General features: G+C 42.4%; 1 protein-coding gene and 1 long non-coding RNA gene across 4 annotated transcripts in view; one reads left to right on the plus strand and one right to left on the minus strand.

Moving 5' to 3' along the window:
• Positions 1–12,232, plus strand: part of PTPRD (protein tyrosine phosphatase receptor type D) — a 1,795,899-nt gene that overhangs the window by 964,653 nt on the left and 819,014 nt on the right. The gene's annotated exons all lie outside the window — the stretch shown is intronic.
• The window catches only part of LOC106731596 (uncharacterized), a 40,968-nt gene continuing 37,503 nt past the window's right edge, over positions 8,768–12,232 (minus strand). The window contains exons 3-4 of the long non-coding RNA XR_012904639.2: positions 11,520–11,615; positions 8,768–9,269 (exon numbers count right to left, since the gene is read on the minus strand). This is a non-coding gene — a long non-coding RNA (uncharacterized LOC106731596). The remainder of the gene's footprint in view (positions 9,270–11,519; positions 11,616–12,232) is intronic.

The raw sequence follows: 12,232 nt of genomic DNA on the forward strand, positions 1-12,232 counted from the left end.
TAGCCATTATTGTTGTAGTCCCATAGTTTAAGACTCCCTTAGAGGCCCAGTGAAGAGTTCCAGGAGCTTGCACACTCCAAGTGAGGATTACGTTATCATTAATGCTATAAGAGGAAATCAGAACTACTGGCAAAACCAAACTAAAAGTTTTCTTTTGTCTGATTCCAGTGAGGAAAAAAAATTTGAATGTAAAGCCGAAATAGACTTAATTGTGTTTATGATATATAAATAACAGATGAAAGCATTTCTCACTGGAGTCGCCCAAAATGTGCATACTTTTTAACTTTAGAGGTGTTGATTTTATCAAAACTGCCATTTTGCTGAAGGTCTTTCTTGAATGCTCAGAAATGTGGCTTGGTAGCTCTTGATACCTTAAATGAGGGTATGTCTTCACCACAGAGTTTTTTTTTGAAAAACAGCCTTTTTCCCAAAAAACCTTCATTTACGTCCACACTGCAATCACATTCTTTTGCAAACATTTGAAAGAACAGAGGGGTTTTTCTGACATTGGTAAACCTCACTCTATGAGGAAGAAGCCTTTTTCTGAAAGAGTCCTTTTGGAAAAAGAAGAGGAAGAGGAAAAAGCACAGATTCCCTGGTGGCCACTCCGTCCACAGTAATCACAGCTTAAATGCGAGATAGCGTCCATTCAGTGCGGATGCTATCTTTCAAACAAGCAGATCATTTTTTCATTGCATTTCAGCAGTGTGGACGCTCTCTTTTGGAAGACATTTTTTCAGAAGATCTCTTCCAGAAAAGCTTCTTCTGAAAGAAGCCTGCAGTCTAGACATAGCGGCTGCATCTAGACTGGCAAGTTTTTCTGCAAAAGCAGCTGCTTTAGCAGAAAAACTAGCCAGCTGTCTACACGGGCCGCTTGAATTTCCGCAAGAACCCTGACAATCTCATGTAAGATTGTCAGTGTTCTTGTGGAAATGCTATGCTGCTCCCATTCGGGCAAAGCCCTCTTGCGCAAATGCTTTTGCGCAAGAGGGCTAGTGTAGACAACGCGGTATTGTTTTGCGCAAATAAGCCCCGATGGCGAAAATGGCAATCTGGGCTTTCTTGCGCAAAACAGAGTCTAGATTGGCACGGACGCTTTTCCGCAAAAAGTGCTTTTGTGGAAAAGCGTCCATGCCAATCTAGACGGTCTTTTCCGCAAATGCTTTTAACGGAAAAACTTTTCCGTTAAAAGCATTTGCGGAAAATCATGCCAGTCTAGACATAGCCAGCCTGAAAGAGTGGGTTGTGGAAATCAACAGAGTGCAAAGAAAATTGTCTTCGGTCCACCCCCTCTGGGGCATCTGGCGCTGGCCACTGTCGGCAGACAGCCTACTGGGCTAGATGGACCTTTGGTCTGACCCAGTATGGCCATTCTTATGTTCTAAAAGATGGACTGAATATACTTTTTTGAAGCACGCTTAAAGTAACTGTATACTTTTTAAAATTATAACTTAACAAAAGATATTTAGTCACTGCCCTTCTGGCATTGCTGGGCCTAATCCTTTTTCAAGGTAACCTAAACTCTGAGGAGCCTATATCTCATTGAGAGCCAGTAAGATTTAGGATCCTGGCTCCTGGGCCCTTTAGATGCTTTTGAAAATATATTTTACCATCATCTCAAGTTCAGTGGTCTATCAAAGTTTCTCCTCCTTAGTTTTCTAATCTCAGGACTGTAATGCACTAGGACTTCTCGACTTGGGGAGAGTTAGTAAAACAACTCTAGGCAGCTTACATAGCTTTTACTCACACAGAACTCTGGTAGGCTGAGCCAGGATGCATCTTTCATAGAGCCATCTTTACATTTTTGGAGCATGATGGAAAACGATAGAGAGTCCATCCTTCCAGTTGGTCTGGTCTAGTCAAGGGCTATGTAACAAGCTACAAGTATGCAAAAGGAGAGGTATAACTTATATAAACATCATTCCATAATTTCATTTTTCAGTCCTTTTATGATTAAGTTCAAAACCTTGTATGAAGGACTTTTTAAAATGAGTTATGTTTTCTGTTCAGTAACACCACATAATACTAACAACTGCAAGCATGAATGAGTTTAAATGACAGTTTTTATGATCTTTTTATTCATTCTACATAGGTCATCTATACAAAATGGTTGACACACATATGCTTTAATACCCATTGTTTTGGTTTAGAAAGCACAACTATAGCTGAAAGTGAAAAGCAGTGCTGGGTTGTCTCCCAGTTTGGGCTTGCATGCCAGAGACTTTGTTCAGAAGCCGTGATAAGTGATTGCAACAGCTTTATAAATTGGGAATTATGGCATACCTAAGACAGATCATACTTGCCCAGGGTGAGAGGGGATAGACCTGACAAGAATTCAGGGATGTGCGTGTATGTGTATAATAAACAGTAACCCTTTAATCCTCTTTTTCTGTATTAGTACCAAATTTGTTTATGGTATTATCAAACTGTGTATTGGAATTATAAGGCCTAGAACGCTGGTTCTTAACCTATGAGTGACCTATATACAGGAAGTACAAGACATACCTGGCATTGCCTTGGTCCTTCAGGGAAGGAGGCTAGTGGTATGATGAATATAGGAGTCAGGGCAGGGCCTTGGGGACTTTTAGAGGCTCAGAGCAGGAGGCTGGGACCATGGAGGTGCAGGGCATGGGATTGGGAGAGGGGGGAGCTCACTGGAGGGTGATTCAGGGCAGTGGGTGTGGATGACCATCGGCTTCTTCCCAGTGGCAGCGCAGGGTGGCAGGAACAGTGGACTCCACCTGCCAGCTTCTCCCCGGGAGATGGATGGGAGGGGAAGGGCTGTACACCCCACTCTCCGGTTTCTTCTGGGGCTGGCCCGGCCATGCACGCTGGCAGGGCTTTCTTCCTCTCCCGGTCCATCAGTGCTTTCTCCCTCCCACCTGCCCCCTAATCCAGTGTGACTTTATTCCTCCCCCTACTCCTGATTCAGTGGGGCTTTCTTCCTCCCCACCCTGCTCCAGCGCTGCAGCCAATGGTTGAGGGAGGGATTTGGGGTGGAGGGCCCCTTACCAAGTGCAGTGGCTAGCAAGATGTGACTCCTGGCAGGAGCTGGCCACTCTCTTGGTGGTATGGCTGCTCCCAGTGGCCATTAGTAATAGAGATGTAGCCATGTTAGTCTGGTCTTGCTGAAACAAAAGACAGGACTATGTAGCACTTTAAAGACTAACAAGATGGTTTATTAGGTGATGAGCTTTCATGGGCCAGACCCACTTCCTCAGATCCTTGAGAGGGCATTTTTGTCTCATATCATATTAAAAGTTAGGGGTTTAGGAAGTTAAGTGGGGGAGTGAAAACTGCTGACGTTCCACCAGAGGCAGGAGCAACAAAGAGGCAGCAGCTTTTTACGTTAAACCAACAGCGGAAGTTAATCAATTTTACTGTATAATCCTGCAATAATTGAAGTGATAATCATTGATTAAATAATTTCATTTGAATCTGTTGTTTGACAGTCTTGGATACATATTGGACACCACACATACACACGAAACATATAGTGCTTGTTTACTGCTGGCCTAACATTTCAGGAATATAATCATAGAAACCTACCTCTTTTTTTTTGTTTACTATATTTTCTGTTTTCTTGACACTTTTCTATTGATCTCCTATATTTATTTTCATCTAGGTATCTCTCTTTTTGGCTTATTTCACTTCTTTTGAAATTTAGATTCATAGCATCATAGAAGATTAAGGTTGGAAGAGGCCTCAAGTGGTCATCTAGTCCTGCTCCCTGCTCAAAGAATGACCAGCCCCATCTAAATCATTCCAGATAGAACTTTATCAAGTCTGGCTTAAAAATCTCTAAGGGTGCATCTCCACTGCACCATTATTCCAGAATAACAGCCATTATTCCAAAAAAAACCAATACTAGCGTCCACACAGCAATTGTGTTATTTTGAAAGAAAATCAAAATAACGGAGGGCTTTTGCTGATGATAGTAAACCTCATTCCATGAGGAATAATGCCTCTTCTGAAAAAGCTGGATATTCCACATCCTTAGGCAACCCATTCCAATGCTTCACCACCCTCTTAGTTAACTGCAACTTGTGACCATCACTTCCTGATCTGTTATCTGGCACCACTGAGAATAGCATAGGTCCATGTTCTTTAGAATCCTCACTTTAGATAGTTGACAGCTGCCATCAAATCCCCCATCATTCCTCTCTTCTGAAGACTAAAAAAGCCCAGTTCCCTCACCCTCAACTTCTAAGTTACGAGGCTCAGCCCTCCCCTTCCCCCCAGTCATTTTTATTGCCCTCTGCTGGACTCTCTCCAGTTTGTCCACATCCTTTCTGTAATGGGGAGCCCAAAGTTGAATGCAATACTCCAGATGTGGCCTCAGCGGGGCCAAATAGAGGGAAATAATCACTTCCCTCAATCTCCTGGCAATGTGCACACTATGCTGCCTAAATACACTGTCAGGTGTGTATACCTAGAAGGCAGCCAATTATAATCAGTTTAAAAAAATACATTAGTGAACCTTTTTGAAACAAAAAACAAAGTATAGTCTTTTCTCAAAAAAGTGGACTACATATTTTTCTCACAGGGCAATGAAGAAGAAATGGATAGAGTGTTATAAAATCGGTCCTTAAAATAATATTGTTACTTTTAAAATATTAAGTTTCTTAAAAACACTGAATGATCTTAAATACAGCCAAATCCACCTACAAAATGCATGTTCTAAGAAACTGGCATCTTCTCCTGTGCTCTATTTGTCAAAGGCTGTTTTTTAAGAATAGTACTTAAAATGTGGTGATAAAGTGGTACAGGTTCAACCTCTCATATCTGGGACTCTCTGGCCGGACCACAGATGTTGCTGGACCAAACAGCTCCAGCACATGACCAGCAGCAACTGAGGAGCCCTGGTCCAGGGATCTCCAGCCAGGCTTGCAGTAGCAGAGTGGCAGGTGCCAGGGATGCCCCATTGGGCCAGCAGTGTCAGGGCCAGAGGCAGATGGGGATACCTGGAGCCAGGGATCCCCAGATAGGATGTCAGCAGAAGGGCTGGCAGGGACCATAGAGCCTCCAGGGCTGGGGATCCCTTGCTGGGCTGGCAGCCGGCTTCGAGGTCAGCAGCAGGGGGCCTCTCCTGGTTTGGCAAAATCCCTCATTTGGGACTAATTAGGTCCCCAGGATGCTGGATCCTGGGAGGTTCAACCTGTACAACAACAATTGTAAAGTAATAAGGCTCATTCTGTAAGCCAAGTTACTTTTAAAAATACCCATGACAAGAACTATCACCTTCCAAATTCAAAAAAGTATTTACAAGTAATGCCATTTATGTAACACCTCCTATCTAAAGGTTTATTTCCAAATGCCTTGCAAACATAAAGTAAGTCACACGGAACAATGAAGTGGTCAGATCCTGCAACCTGTGAAGTAAATGTTAAAATTCTTGTGGGGTTTATTGAGAGCAAGAACAGACTCAGTATTCCCACCTACTGATATGGAAACTCAGTTCAAATTTTGAACCGATGTAAAGCAAACAAATAGAATTGTTGTTAATGGAGAATGTTGATGTTCCATGTAGATAGTTGAGGGTGACCCCCTTAACAGTTTTACAGAAACTGAAGACTGATGGATAAAAATAAATAAATAAAAAGAGATGGCCAACAGTCAGACAAGTTCTGCCTCTTTTTTATATTCTAATATTGTTTTGCACCATCCCACTTAGAGACCAGTATGCAGCTTCATGTTTTAAATGGCAGTCTGGGACAAGTGGATGCAGAAGAATTTGGAATCTCTATATTTCCTAGAACCACATATTGAAATGTCAGAGGGTTCACTAGTCCTTCATCTTTCTGAGGCTATGAAACATAATCCAGTTTACTATAGGCGGTGCTTGATGAGACCTTCTAAACCAAGATCCTGCCTACTCTGCATGGCTTGATAGATCAAATGGCATTTTCTGTAAGTGTAGCGGCAACAATTTCCAATGTTTGCTCCCAGCTGTCCTGTAGAGTGCTATGCATGTTGACACCTTATTAATATATATGCAAGACCAAATTCAGCCAAGGTGCAAATCTTTTTATATTTGCTTCTGTGACTCCAAAATTTGTCCAGTAGTGTCCAAAGCACTTTTATATCCTTAGAATGAAATGGGTTATATAAATATAAAATCTGCAAATAAAAAATCTATATTATTTTTAGGAGGAAAGGAAATAATAGGGCCCTTAAAGCACAACTCTGTAGACATATGAGACAGTCTTTAAAATTAGGAGCTGTCTTCAGGATTATCTTTTTCCGTAGTGTTGAAAATTAATGTTTATTACACTGTGTCTTCTGTTTAAGAATAAGATTACATTCAGGTTATATTTATTTTTGTATATTTTTATGGCATGAAGTATTATGGAATGTTTCATAAAAACTCTGGTAGTACATAAATATCTCTGAAAACACAGTTTTAAAGAATTAAACATTAAACAGTATAAATTGTACTTTTTTGGTCCCTAAGTAATGCTAATTAACACAGCATGTTTCATAGCCTACAAATTTTTTGTGGTTCAAATAAATTCAAATGATAAAAAATTCAGGATGAAAAACAATTCTTTCATCTGTAGACTATATTATGTTCAAAATCACATTAAAACCATTTTAATAATGCTTTAATCTGTAGAAATAAACTTTTAATTAGATGATTATTTTCATCACTCAGAGGTAAATACAAGATAATGCTATTCAGAATCCATTAGCTATACCCTTTTCAGTGATAAAACAAATAAGTGTCAAACACAATGCAGTTCTATATGTAAGACGTAATACAGCTACTGTTACCATGGGGAAAATATAATCTACCATCAGTCTTGTTAGTATTTTGCCAGTGGACATTAATGCAAATGTTTCCAAATTCAGGCGGACAAGTATGTTATCTAATGTCAATGTCTGTTAGACCTTTCTGGTGTTTTATGAACTTGAGGATTACTCATTTTTGAATGTGTTGTTTAAGTTCATACTGAATATCTCACTGAGGGTTCCTATCTTTAGCTCTCACCAGATTTTTAAACATCAAGGAACTCTTCTGATGCTAGTAGAAATGCTTGTCTTTGAACTGGTGGTAATCAGGAATTGCAAAACGAATGTATTCTCTTAATTTCCCTTACAACAACATTTATCTATAAATCCAGGTTTATTCCTGGAAGGAAGTATTACTGCTATTTCTCTGGATTGATATATCTGTGTTATTAATAATTCGTGCAAACTGGTTTCATTGATTTTTGACATTGCAAAATGCTGTGTACTATGGTCCCCACCTAGCTAAATACTTAAGTAGGTAATAATCCTAGTAAAGTCAAATGGGACTATTACCATGCTTCAAGTTGAACATATGCTTAGCTGCTTTCCGGATCAGGGTGTGAGTGCTTGCTGCGCCTTGCAGAATTAAGTGCATGACTATGTCTGAGCAAATATTTTGTGCCCCATAAACATCCCTGACTTATGGTTGCATTTTGGTCATGTCTCTACTGGGAAATTATTTCAAAATAAGTTATTTTGAAATAATAACCCCTGAAATAACTATTTTGAAATAGTGCATCCATGCTACAAGGCACCATCGAAGTAGAGCAGAATTATATTGAAATAGTGCATCCACACTGAATCATATTGAAAGCCCCTGGAAGCACTCTGCGGAGAGCATCCGAAGAGCAGTCACTTCCTCTAGCTGCTTCCTGGGGTTGGTGGAGCCTCGTGAGAAGGGCTCCTCTCTGCAGCTGCATCTCACACACTGCTTATCAACTGCAAAGGGGGGGATGGAATCTCCATCTCTAGAGGTTTTTCAGTCCCTCCTTGACAAAGCCCTGGCTGGGATGGTTTAGTTGGAGTTGGTCTTGCTTTGAGAAGGGGGTTGGACTTGGTGACCTCCCAAGGTCTCTTCTAACCCCATGATTCTATGATTCTGTAGGCGGTCAAGGCCATCAACACCATCCTCTTTCAGAGGGACATCGCCCTAGGCAGTTTGGATCCCATTGTCATTAACTTTGTCGTCATGGGCTTTCCCAAATGGATGGTGGGGGGTGTTGATGGCACCCATATCCCCATCCAGGACCCTGACAATAATATATCTGAATACATCAATAGAAAGGGATACTTTTCAATGGTGCTGCAGGCCCTTGTGGACCACAAAGGATGGTTCATGGGCATGTAGGTCAGGTGGCTGGGGAAGTCGCACAACACCTGTGTATTCTGGAACTCGAGCTTCTTCCACAGGGTGCATGCAAGCACTTTTTTCCCTGACTGAACCGTCAGGGTCAGGGACATTGACATGCCCATATATGCCCTGGGTGATGCATTCCACCCCTTGCTTCTCTGCCTGCACATGGGAAAGCCTGAAGCCCACCAAAGAGGCCTTCAATGACAGTCTCAGCAGGTGCTGCATGGTGGTCCAGTGAGCCTTCAGCCAACTCAAGTGGAGGTTCTGGAGTCTTCTCACCTAGTTGGACCTCAGTGAGTACAACATCCCTCGGGGGGAGATGTCCTGCCAAGGTGGGGAGCAGAGGCAGAGCGACTGGTCAAGGCTTATGAGTACTGGGCACTGCTGCCATTTGGTGAACCCATCTGGGAGGGTGCCATCTGGGAGGTCTTGAGAGAGAGTTTCAGCCAAGGCCACCTGTGAAACTTTGCCCTGGGCCTCCCCACAAGGAGTCTCTGCATTGTCCCTTGTGTCTTTCCTCCCTAACCCCTCCCTTCCCACCTTCCCCCCTCACCTGCAGGCCAAATAAAAAAGCATTTTTGTTTCAACACAAAACAGATTATTTATTTGAGGGATATAGAACAGGGGAGGGACTGGGGAAAGAACCTGGAATGTGGGAGGGAGGATGAGGGAGCAGAAGGGGATAGAGGGGCTCGGGGTTGGGGCTGGGACTGGTGCCTGTCTCAGGTACCTTGGGAGGCTGCAGATGCCCAAGATGTCCCACAGTCATGTGTTTTCAGGCCCTGGCAACCCCTGGAGGGACCAGGAGGAGAAGCTGAGGGTGGGTGTTGGGAGTCGCGGGGATGTGGGGAGTTGTGCAGGGAGCTGAGGGGGCGGGTGTGGGGAAGTGGCTGGTAGACCGCTCCATACACGTGCCTATGAGCTCCATGACAGATATTATGGAGGAACATGTGGCACTGAGCTGGTGCAAAAGGTGCTCCTTCGTGGCCTTCCTCGGCTCCCGGTCAACCCAGCACTCCTCATAATCAGTGGCCTGTTCCTGGTGTTCCTCATCGAAGCTGCAGGTGAGGGAATGGAGGCAGCCCAGTGTTTCTGCACCAGGTCATCGTAGGTTCATCTCCACCTGGGGATTTTGTGGAGACATGTTGATGGTGTGGGAGGTGGTGGATGCACCACACTCAGAGCTGGCCTAGCCATCTCAGGATAAATTGTGCATTATCTCTGAGCCGACACCAAAGGTCTCAGTTCAGATTATATTGAAGTGCTTTGAACAAGGCCATCTGTTGCCTAGCCAGTGGGCACTTTCCCTGGGATGTTCTTGCCCCTGCAGGGAGCCTCACTATCTCCACAGCTTCGCTTCCTTCCATGTCCCGCACACGCCGGGTCTGGCAGTAGTGGCATCCTGCAGAGAGGGAACTTCTATCCCTACCTGCCAGAGGAGAGGTGGGAGGTTCTTGGGGGAAGTGTGTGTGAGAACCTGAAAATCTTTCTTTTGGGCCTGAGTCCATCAAGAGACATATGCAGAAGTCTATGGCTGGATGACAGCCAGATTCTTCCTTCGCCCAGAAAGTTCCAATGGAGGGGATTGGTGTCCTCTGCATCACCGTGCTTGACCAGGAGAGGATGCTGCCCGAGAGTGTGGGCATGAATTTATGCCATGTGCGGTACTGCTGCATGTTTCCGTAATCCCAGTCTCCTTAGTGGTGGCTTACTGTGGGAAGATGTCCTACCATGGAGTTTGGAATAAAGCAGGCCAGTCCAAGAACTTTGTGAGGAGGACCATGGGGTTCCTGTGTGGTGCTCCACGTGCAGCCACATGAACAAGCTGTTGTGCAATCCCCAGGCTGAGAGAGAAGCATGCAGCCCCTCGCAGCATGCTGCCTGCCCCCACACGTGTATAGGCAAAGTTACAGAACTCACCTGAACTGCCTTTGCCTGATTTGTCCAAACCCTGGGAGAGTTTTGGGAGGGAGGGACCAGCTCCAGGCTAATGATGACCTCCTGACTGGTGGGCATGGTGTCCAGATTGGCCTGCTCCTCCTCCTCCTCCTCATTATCCTACTACACAACCCTGCCCTCATCGAGGCTGACAATGAGTGTATCCTAGCTGGAGTCAATGACAAGTGGGGGGAGGTGAATGGCCCCACTTCCAGGATGGCATCCAGCTTTTCATAGTAGTACAGGTGTGTGTTATCACCCCCAAGCAGGACGTTGCTCCCTGGCCTTGGTGTAGGCCTGATAGAGCTCTTTTATTGTCTGTGCCCCTTTTGGACCCGGCTGGCCATCATCCAGCCATAGACTTCTGCATTACATCTCTTGGTGGACTCAAGCCCTAAAGAAAGATTTGCAGGTTCTCCTGATAAGAGATACTCCATAACCCTGTGGAATATGTGTTTACTCATCCAGGGTCAGAATCTTCAAACATGTCCTTACTTTGTTAGTGCTTAATAGATTGCATGTACATTATTCATGTACATTTTTCAGCCATAGGCAACACACATGAGATGATAATTATCAATTTTGGCAGTATACAATAATCCTTTTCTTCTTAAAGTTGTTTTTAAATACACTGGGTGAAATTAAGCTCCAGTAATTAAATTAAACTCCATGTCATCTGTATTCTGTAAGTGTATGAAAGGATTTTAAAATAAATTAAAGTGGAAATGCTGTAAGGTATGTGTTTAGAATTTTCACACTCAAAAGTTTTATTTTCACTTTATCTTAGTTTACAGTAGTTACTGCAGCTGTTGTCTTGAAGTTTTCCTTTTTTTTCCCCTTTGGGATTGCTTTTAGGATTAAATAAGATATCTTAGTAAATATAAATGGAACAATAACATGGATGTCACTGAAGTTTCAATCTTTCTATGATAGACTAATAGTTTTATATATTCATTGAGAATGTGATTTGTTTAAATATGCATGTCTAAAATCATTACTTTTTGTTATTGCTGTCATAATCTAGATGATTAACTAGATGATAATATAGTAATGGAAACTTTTCTTTAAATGCTGCCAATGAATCAAAGCACTCCTTAAAAGAGAGAGAGTCTGTATTTGATGTTAACTAATGTATTTTAACATATTCTATTAAGAACAAAGATACTCCTGATGGTAAACTAAAACTTCATAAGAGGGGTTTTTTTCATCGTAGCTTTTTCTCCTTTAAAATTTGCATTTTCCTGATTTTGGAAAACTGATTGATTTACATGAGCAACTAATGATCTCATTAATTATCCATGTGAAAATTAGGTGGAGCTTTGGGAGAGTTATGAATCAATCATTCCATTAAACAACTCTAAAAGGGTGGCAAGAGTTTACTGAAAGCTATTATTTAAACTTTCTTTCTTTACAAAGTGGATTCTTTTTATACTACCTTTTGTTAACCTGGTGCAAAGCTTCTTGAACTTGATGGAAAGATTCCTGTTGACTTCAGTGGTGTAGTGTTTCCATCTCTTGATGCAGGTTAACTCTATAAGGAGAAGCAAAGTGGTGAGAGATGATTGGGGAGAGGAATGAAGGAGTAAATAGCATAAAAAGTAAAGGCAGAATTTAGATAACTGTTACTGGTTAAATCTAGATTAATGATTTGTATTCATTTATTTAGACTAATAATACCTGAATGCTATATTTATAAAAGGATATGACTAATGAACATCGATTGGCAAAGCCAATTTGTATATTTCTGTAGTCCGCTGTTTTGCCAAAGTGTCAGCAAACTGGATGAATACTATTGACAAACCATCATAGATCATGGTAAATGAGCTTTATAGATTCCTAGATGGAAAGATGGATGGAAGGTTTCTTCTAAAGTTCAGAGGGTTAACTGGTCTATGCTTCCCTTTTCATAACAAAGCCCTTTTCCTTGTCTTGCCCCATTTCCTGTTTTCAATTTCTGCCATCTCCTATTCTTCATTTTAATCTCAGGAAGGCCTAGTATATGACACTTTCATTGAACTTGAGTCCATGTTCACTGAAGACAACAGTAAAGAACACCCATACCCTTCAATAGTAAGCATCAGGGTTTCTGCTAGATTCTCTGTAAGACTGTGCTAGATTCTCCCTACCATCCATTTCCTTTCTTGGAGC

This window comes from Pelodiscus sinensis, chromosome 6, assembly GCF_052426305.1.
Source record: "Pelodiscus sinensis isolate ZL-2025 chromosome 6, ASM5242630v1, whole genome shotgun sequence".
Taxonomy (NCBI): domain Eukaryota; kingdom Metazoa; phylum Chordata; order Testudines; family Trionychidae; genus Pelodiscus; species Pelodiscus sinensis.